Source organism: Nerophis ophidion, linkage group LG23 (assembly GCF_033978795.1).
Source record: "Nerophis ophidion isolate RoL-2023_Sa linkage group LG23, RoL_Noph_v1.0, whole genome shotgun sequence".
Classification (NCBI taxonomy): Eukaryota; Metazoa; Chordata; class Actinopteri; order Syngnathiformes; family Syngnathidae; genus Nerophis; species Nerophis ophidion.
This window is the reverse complement of record NC_084633.1, coordinates 16,294,348-16,304,347: the sequence shown is the minus strand read 5'-3', so window position 1 is coordinate 16,304,347 and position 10,000 is coordinate 16,294,348. Positions and strand designations below refer to the sequence as shown.

General features: G+C 42.7%; 1 long non-coding RNA gene across 1 annotated transcript in view; it reads left to right on the top strand.

The window, feature by feature from the left end:
* The first annotated feature begins 3,883 nt into the window (after positions 1–3,883).
* Positions 3,884–10,000, top strand: part of LOC133541493 (uncharacterized) — a 15,343-nt gene continuing 9,226 nt past the window's right edge. The window contains exon 1 of the long non-coding RNA XR_009803898.1: positions 3,884–4,105. This is a non-coding gene — a long non-coding RNA (uncharacterized LOC133541493). The remainder of the gene's footprint in view (positions 4,106–10,000) is intronic.

Sequence of the window (10,000 nt, the reverse complement as noted above, 5' to 3'; positions counted from 1 at the left end):
TATGTTTTATTTTATTGTTTAGTAAAGCTGTATGCAGGTAAACCCTCTCCAGGGTGTCTGCAAATCTGCAAGACTTTTTAAGACCATCTTGGACAGGTGTGGGCAATTAATTTTTAACTAGGGGCGGCATGAGCAACCTGAGCACTGCTGGAGGGCCACACCGACAATATTTCAATTAAATTTTGCTCCAATTATCTTTTATAAGATAAATAATAATAATTATTATTATTATTTCATTTAATCTGACTTAACTTGATAAAAAAGCAGATTGCTTTTGATGGTTTTATTTTCAACACAACACTTCCTGATGTAAAATACAATGCAAAAATGTCAATTTCTGTCACTTTATCCTGCATCCTCTTTAAAAGTCCAACATTTTTCCCCGTCAGATTTGGAAAAAAAACATCCGTTGTCACACCCGCCAGCTTGTCCCATGTCAGTCCTAGCATGTCCAAACACTCTGTCAACAAGTCATTACCTGTGGTTGTCTCTTTAATTGACTGCATGGCTGCCAGGTACTCCGTGATTTGAAAGACTGCAGTTATCCCACCTAAGAAGATGAGCAGCTGGTCGGTGTCACGTACATCGCAACTCTCATCCAAAGCCAGCGAAAAAACAGTCAAAGTCGGCCGTTCGGTTCTTCAGCTGAAGCTCAAAGTTTCCAGCAATGGTCTCAACCCGCAGACAATCCGCAATCAGTGAACCTGTTTTCATAAGCCCGCACAACCTAGTCTTCTGTACCCAATCTGCCTTCGACCCCGCGTGATCGAACTGTGCGCCTCGACTTCTCTTTTGGACTTTAGACTGCCACCCTCGATCCCCGACCCCTGGCATGGACACGGACTCTGACGCCTCTCTCTCGCTCTGGATCATCTGTCTGCCCCCGGGACTGCCTTCACGCCTTTTTCCTCCTCTCGAGTCAACACTTTTGGTAAACACTCAGCGATCAATTCCTACACATAGTCTTACACCATACACACTCTTGGATTTTGCCACACACCATTCTCTAGTTCATTAAATTATCCATCCATCCATCCACTCATTTTCTACCGCTTGTCCCGTTCGGGGGGCCGCTGGAGCCTATATCAGCTGCATTCGTGCGGAAGGCGGAGTACACCCTGGACAAGTCGCCACCTTATCACAGGGCCAACACAGATAGACAGACAACATTCACACTCACATTCACACACTAGGGCCAATTTAGTGTTGCCAATCAACCTATCCCCAGGTGCATGTTTTTGGAGGTAGGAGGAAGCCGGAGTACCCGGAGGGAACCCACGCAGTCACGGGGAGAACATGCAAACTCCACACAGAAAGATCCTAAACCCGGGATTGAACTCAGGACCTTCGTATTGTGAGGCACATGCACTAACCCAGGAGTGTCCAACTCAAATACAGAGCGGGCCAAAATTTTAAACGGAACAAAATAAACCTTTTAATAGGGACCCAAACAAGTTTTGCATTGAATATTTAACAAGTGAGACTTATATAACATTATAGTGACATGCAAAATTGAGTTTCAAATAAAAATAACAATAATTAATAAATATCAATGGCATATCGAATAAAATTTAAATAAAAATGGAATGCCTCTTTTCTGTTTGCAGCCTTCTGAGGTAAATATCAAAATAACATTTTTCCACAGGCCAATAATAAATTTGAAAGTAAAATAACAATAAGGAATGAATCAAACATTCAAGCCTTGAAGTAGCAAGAGAAAGTGCATGAATAAAACGTTAATTATTGCTCCGTTTGCTACACTGATTTGCTTTAACGACGCTTATGCAACCTAATAGTGCAAAAAAACCCTTTCAAAAAACGAACGAAAAAACATCACAGAAATAACATTTCAATAAAAAATGTAATGCCTCTTTTGTATTTGCAGCCTTCCAAAGTAAATATCAACATTAACTTTTTCCACTAGCTAATAAATTTGAAAATAAAATAATGAGGTGGGCGGGGTTTGGTGGTAGCGGGGGGTGGATATTTTAGCGTCCCGGAATAGTTAGTGCTGCAAGGGTTTCTGGGTATTTGTTCTGTTGTGTTCATGTTGTTTTTTCGGTGCGGTTGTTCTCCCGAATTGTGTTTGTCATTCTTGTTTGGTCAGGGTTCACAGTGTGGCGCATATTTATATTTATATATATATTTATTTATATAAGTATTGTCTGATCATTACCTTATAAAATTCGAGGTTCAGACGCATGTTCGTCAAACTAATAATAGTAATAACTGCTATAGCAGCCGCAACATTAATACGGCCACAACGACAACTCTGCCCTCGGTAATGGCACCATTCCCAAAATATGTGGGCTCTATTGATAACCTCACTAACAACTTTAACGACGCCCTGCGCGAAACCATTGATAACATAGCACCGCTAAAGTTAAAAAAGGCTCCAAAAAAGCGCACCCCTTTTCATTTCGGGCTCCAGTACCCTGGAATGCCCTCCCGGTAAAAGTTCGAGATGCTAGAAGCATTTAAGTCTCACCTTAAAACTCATTTGTATACTCTAGCCTTTAAATAGACTCCCTTTTTAAACCAGTTGATCTGCCGTTTCTTTTCTTTTTCTTCTATGTCCCACTCTCCCTTGTGGAAGGGGTCCGGTCCGATCCGGTGGCCATGTACTGCTTGCCTGTGTATCGGCTGGGGACATCTCTGCGCTGCTGATCCGCCTCCGCTTGGGATGGTTTCCTGCTGGCTCCACTGTGAAGGGGACTCTCGCTGCTGTGTTGGATCCGCTTTGGACTGGACTCTCGCGACCGTGTTGGATCCATTATAGATTGAACTTTCACAGTATCATGTTAGACCCGCTCGACATCCATTGCTTTCCTCCTCTCCAAGGTTCTCATAGTCATCATTGTCACCGACGTCCCACTGGGTGTGAGTTTTTCCTTGCCCTTATGTGGGCCTACCGAGGATGTCGTAGTGGTTTGTGCAGCCCTTTGAGACACTAGTGATTTAGGGCTATATAAGTAAACATTGATTGATTGATTGATATTTGTAACACTGTTGAAGTTGTTTATACGGCTACTCTCAGTGTGACCTGTATGCCTGTTGATCAAATATGCCTTGCATTCACTTTTGTGTGTGTGTGTGTGTACAAGCCGCATATACAATGTGACTTGGCCGGCATGCTCTATGTATAGAGGAAAAGCGGATGGAACGACAGGTTGTGGAGAACGCTAAAGGCAGTGCCTTTAAGGCAAGACCACAATATTGTTGTCCGGGGAGAAATTCGGGAGAATGGTTGCCCCTGGGAAATTTCGGGAGGGGCACTGAACTTCGGAAGTCTCCCTGGAAAATCAGGAGGGTTGGCAAGTATGAGTATTAGCGACACCGCCGTTGTATAATACCGGCGGGCCAGCTCTAATGTTAATTTGATATTGCCTCAAGGGCCAAATGAAATTACATGGCGGGCCAAATTTGGCCCGCGGGCCAGAGTTTGGCAGAAAAAAGAGAAATTAGAAAATATAATCCTTTTTTTAAGTTTACAATTCAGCAAGTTTTATGAAGCATAATTGTAAGCACACTACCACAAAACACAAACAGCTAGCCTCCGATGTTATGAACATTTTTTACAGTTGCGTTGTATTGAAAATGAGGACATAGCAAAACATTTATTCCTTTAGTAGGAAAATATTAACGGACTTTTAACCTGAAACATTCAAATTTGCCACCGTACTGCCCTAATTAAATTATATTGTTCATTATTTATTGATTAGTTTATATCTACTTATAATAAATACATCGGGAAAAAACTCTCTGGTGTCTATGTTTAAACATAACAATTTTAGACATTATAAGGCCCTGAATTCAAATGATTGGATCTAAGACTTTTTTTTTTTTTTGTTAGACTTTTTAAGACCCCACAGATACCCTGATCTCAGACCGTTGTGAGTAATTTAACGCGGCAGAAGAAGCTGAAGCTCGGATGACTGCAATCCAAGAGATAATCTTTGTGTGCATCGTTGAATAATTGGCTGCAAACGGCCGAGGGAAAGCTGGAGGACGGCCCCGCCGTTCCTCAATGGAACAGAACAGTGTCAATTCCTCCTGCCGCTGGCCCAGCGTCCGCCGTGAGAAACCCAAGCTCCTCCGGTCTGAGGTAATGCCACAGTGCAAGCGGGCGGTCAGCCAGCAGTGAGTGGATCGGGTGTCGGCAGGGAGACCGCGCACAGAGACACTTCCATTTTTAATCAACTCACTGACGCGCGTCTGTAGTCTTTTTTTGTCATCGGCTTTATTGCTCTTTTCATGGTATCGAGTGGCAATGAGCTAACTACTTTTTCTGTCTGCAATTGTCAGCTATGAAGGTTAACGCTAAAATAACATTGCGGTATAGGAACCTTTAGATGTGGACATGGATTGTTTTTTTGTTTTTTCATTAGTATCATCAATACTTTATTTTACTTGCAATATACCAATCCAATCCACTTTATTTGTATAGCACTGTGACAGTCTGTTGCCGTCGTCGTGCGGGTTCCAATGACCACCAAGGAAGGACATTGCTTTTGCAGGTTTGACTCTCGTTTATTTTGCAGTAAACCCCAGTGTAAGTCGGGTCACTTTTCAGCGCCTTCCTCCTCTGCTCGTTTGCTGGTCCCTTTTCAGCCGCCATCGTCGTCTGCGGGCTCTCCTCCTCCCTCTGCCCCGTTCTCTCCTCCTTCTCCCGGCACGCCCCGCCTCACCACTCGCTCGCATCCTCGGCTCCGCCCCTCCACACGCACATTTAAACAACATAAATGTTTCCAAAGTGCTGCACAACAATATTAAAAACAATATTCAAATACTATCCTTAGCTCCACCAATTAATGAATACAAAATAAAACCAATCTAAAAATAATAATAAATAAATAAATATGATTAAAAACGATTTAAAGGGTAAAACCAATTAAAACAATAAATAGAAATCAAAATAAAAAAAAAACTGAAAACACAGAGGACCACACAACTCACGTAGTGTTAAAAGCCAAAGAATAAAACTGGGTCTTAAGACGTGACTTAAAACACTCCACTGTGGGAGCAGTTCTAACATGAAGGGGCAGAGTGTTCCAGAGCTTAGGGCCGACCACAGAGAAGGTTTTAAGTCTGGTCTTGGGCACCACGAGCTGGAGCTGGCTCTCGGACCTCAGAACGCCCCGGGTGTTGTTGATAAATGGCTTTATACCCTAGTCAGCTTTAGCTCAAAAAACATCGCAAGCTGGTTACAATGGTTGACGAGAGGGATGAATAACTAGATCAGTGGTGCCTAACCTGAGTTCGATCGAACCCTAGGGGTTGGGCGGGTCGGCCTCAAGTGTTCGGCGCGGCGGAGGTCAAGACACACCCGACTCATCGTGTAAATAAAAACTTCAATGTTCCCTCTAATTTTCCATCTGATTCGCAGGTGTGTAATTTGTTGTGAGTTCATGAACACGGTGAAGTTCATTCACGCGGCAGCCCGACTTTTAACAGGGGCCGGGAATCGCGAGCACATCACCCCAATTCTTGATTGTTTGGACTGGCTCCTCATTATATGTCGGACCTCATTCAAATTTACAATCCTGCGCGCGTACTGAGATCCGAGAGCCAGCTCCAGGTCGTGTTGCCCAAGACCAGACTTAAAACCAGGGGAGACAGTGGTCGGCCCTAAGCTCCGGAACACTCTGCCCCTCCATGTTAGAACTGCTCCCACACCGGAGTGTTTTAAGTCTTGTCTTTGTCAGGATGAGTTTTTAACGAACACCAAGATGCAGGGACGGTGGCAGGCATTGAATAAGAAAACGGTGAGGTGGCGACTTGTCCAGGGTGTACCCCGCCTTCCGCCCGATTGTAGCTGAGATAGGCGCCAGCGCCCCCCGCGATCCCGAAAGGGAATAAGCGGTAGAAAATGGATGGATGGATGGATGTCCAAAAATGTAAAAATGAAGAAGAAACACAAAGCAGGAAATGGGAACAGCCAAACTGGAAAACGGAAAAGAGGATCCAGCAAACAGGAACTATCTACAAAAAGACAGCACAGGTTCTACAAAAAGGATTAATGACATTGACAGCTAGTAGTGACAAGTCGTAATGACAATAATCCAGCACTGACTGGAAGACAAAGCATTTAAAAATAGGAGTGGGCTGATTGACACCAGGTTTGGCCAGGTGCCAGTCAGCTGCATCTGAAGGGAAACAGCGCTCAGGGAGAAAAACAGGAAACAGGCGGTATAGCTCGGTTGGTAGAGCGGCCGTGCCAGCAACTTGAGGGTTGCAGGTTCAATCCTCGCTTCCGCCATCCTAGTCCCTGCCGTTGTGTCCTTGGGCAAGACACTTTACCCAACTGCTCCCAGTGCCACCCACACTGGTTTAAATGTAAAAATTAGAAATTGGGTTTCACTATGTAAAGCGCTTTGAGTCATTAGAGAAAAAGCGCTATATAAATATAATTCACTTCACTTCACAAAATAAGAGCGCTGACAGGAGACAAAGACAGGAAAAGACAGGGACAGTCTTAAGACCCACTTTTATTCTTTGGCTTTTTACACTCTGTGGGTTGTGTGGTCCTCTGTGTTTTTTATTTATTTTTATTTTAATTTCTATTTATTGTTTTAATTGGTTTTACCCTTTAAAATGGTTTTTAATCATATTTATTTTTATAGTGTTTTTATAGTGGTTTTATTTCTTTATTCAGTCATTGGTGGAGCTAAGGATAATATTTAAATATTGTTTTTAATAGTGTTGTGCAGCACTTTGGAAACATTTATGTTGTTTGAATGTGTTCATTTTGTGCACTAGCAAAAAAAAAAAACATATAACTTTGTCATGAATTTGAGAAAAAAAAAACATTTTATTTTTCACTAAAGAAACTGGTGGGGTTCGATACCTCCAACAAGGTTAAGAACCACTGAGCTAGATAAAGTGCCTCCGGAAAGTATTCACAGCGCTTCACTTTTTACACATTTTGTTATATTATAGACTAGGGTTGTACGGTATAGTACCGCGATACGAATGAATCATATTCAGTACTATACCGCCTCTGAAAAAGTACCATTTAAAAAAAAAAATGATACTATGTTTATAAGCTCAGGAAATATGTCCCTGGACACATTAGGACTTTGAATACGACCAATGTATGATCCTGTAACGACTTGGTATCGGATTGATACCCAAATTGGTGGTTATCATCCAAAACTAAAGTAAAGTATCCAAACAACAGAAGAATAAGTGATTATTACATTTGAACAGAAGTGTAGATAGAACCTGTTAAAAGAGTTAACAGTAAATGAACAAGTAGATTAATAATTAATTTTCTACCACTTGTCCTTAATAATTTGGACAAAATAATAGAATGGAAAATGACACAATATTCTACTGCATATGTCAGCAGCAAAATTAAGAAGCCTTTTTTTGAAAAGACAAGTTGTCTTGAATGTTCACTATTTCATTTCAGGACAAACTTGCACTAATCAATCAATCAATCAATGTTTACTTATATAGCCCTAAATCACTAGTGTCTCAAAGGGCTGCACAAACCACTACGACATCCTCGGTAGGCCCACATAAGGGCAAGGAAAAACTCACACCCAGTGGGACGTCGGTGACAATGATGACTATGAGAACCTTGGAGAGGAGGAAAGCAATGGATGTCGAGCGGGTCTAACATAATACCGTGAAAGTTCAATCCATAATGGATCCAACACAGTCGCGAGAGTCCAGTCCAAAGCGGATCCGACACAGCAGCGAGAGTCCCGTTCACAGCGGAGCCAGCAGGAAACCATCCCAAGCGGAGGCGGATCAGCAGCGCAGAGATGTCCCCAGCCGATACGATACACAGGCAAGCAGTACATGGCCACCGGATCGGACCGGACCCCCTCCACAAGGGAGAGTGGGACATAGGACAAAAACGGCAGATCAACTGGTCTAAAAAGGGAGTCTATTTAAAGGCTAGAGTATACAAATGAGTTTTAAGGTGAGACTTAAATGCTACTGTGGTAGCATCTCGAACTGTTACCGGGAGTGCATTCCAGAGTACTGGAGCCCGAAATGAAAAAGCTCTATAGCCCGCAGACTTTTTTTGGGGCTTTGGGAATCACTAATAAGCCAGAGTCCTTTGAACGCAGATTTCTTACCGGGACATATGGTACAATACAATATCAACAATTTTGGTACAATTGAGTGCTCGTATTAATTCCCAGGCAGCGGGAATCTGCAACGTCCTGATTTAAATATAAAAAGTGCCATTCCCAGTGACAATACTGTTTATTTATTTCATTTTGCAATTTGCCAGCTAATATTTGGATCCAGCTGCATCGCTTAAGCACAAACTTTGCACCGTTTTTTGACAGGGAAATTAGACAGCAGCAGTTTTCCTGCTAATTACCCCCCAACTACACCAAAGGGGGCTGATTAAAGAAATAAAGCTTCCCGGCCTTATTTCACAAAGACAAGAGAACCAATCCTAAGGACCCGGTAACGTGGCCACAAGGTGCTCGGTTTAAAGACACAACTCAGCATCACTTATGCAATGACTCACGGCGCAGCTACGATTGTACTTATTGCATGTGAAGGTTAATGATCAACCATTCGACCGTGTCGTTTTATCTTTTTTACTAGGAAAGGGGAAACGTTCACTGCCGGTGAACTGTCAAAATGAGCCTTACAGGGCACTGGCAGGCAGCCATAGTTCCTGTGAAATTCATTAGAAAAGGAGCCCTTCTCTGGTTTTAACAGAAGGTGATAAAGGGTGGTCGCTTACATAAGAAGGGATTTTTCTTTTTTTTTCTTACTTCCTATTCTGCTGGGGAAAAAAAGTGAAGGACGATATATCAATCAATCAATCAATCAATCAATGTTTATTTATATAGCCCCGAATCACAAATGTCTCAAAGGACTGCACAAATCATTACGGCTACAACATCCTCGGAAGAACCCACAAAAGGGCAAGGAAAACTCACACCCAGTGGGCAGGGAGAATTCACATCCAGTGGGACGCCAGTGACAATGCTGACTATGAGAAACCTTGGAGAGGACCTCAGATGTGGGCAACCCCCCCACCCCCTCTAGGGGACCGAAAGCAATGGATGTCGAGCGGGTCTAACATGATACTGTGAAAGTTCAATCCATAGTGGCTCCAACACAGCCGCGAGAGTTTAGTTCAAGCGGATCCAAGACAGCAGCCAGAGTCCCGTCCACAGGAAACCATCTCAAGCGGAGGCGGGTCAGCAGCGTAAAGATGTCCCCAACCGATACAGGCGAGCGGTCCATCCTGGGTCCCGACGAGCGGTCCATCCTGGGTCTCGACTCTGGACAGCCAGTACTTCATCCATGGTCATCGGACCGGACCCCCTCCACAAGGGACGGGGGGGACATAGGAGAAAGAAAAGAAGCGGCAGATCAACTGGTCTAAAAAGGAGGTCTATTTAAAGGCTAGAGTACACAGATGAGTTTTAAGGTGAGACTTAAATGCTTCTACTGAGGTAGCATCTCGAACTGTTACCGGGAGGGCATTCCAGAGTACTGGAGCCCGAACGGAAAACGCTCTATAGCCCGCAGACTTTTTTTGGGCTCTAGGAATCACTAATAAGCCGGAGTCTTTTGAACGCAGATTTATTATATATTATATATTATTAAATATTATATATTATTATATATTATATATTACAATATTTAATGACTAAGATTTAATTGACATTTTTAAACAATTATACGTAAATAAAAAGCAAGGTGACAGTTTAGTTTAGTCTTTATTTGAAGGGACAATGCACAGAAACACTTAAGCTCAAAGACAGATATGTTCTGTACCGGATTATAGCTGTTTAGCTCATTTCCATCTGCAGTCCCTGGCTAACTAAATTAAAGGGATACAAAAATCATGCAATAAAATTACGACGATAAAATCACACCATAGCACGTAATCAAATTAAGAAAAGAAAAGTCTAAAAATGCCCTTTCATGGACACATACTTAAAGGGGAACATTATCAGCAGACCTATGTAAGCGTCAATATATACCTTGATGGTGCAGAAAAAAGACCATA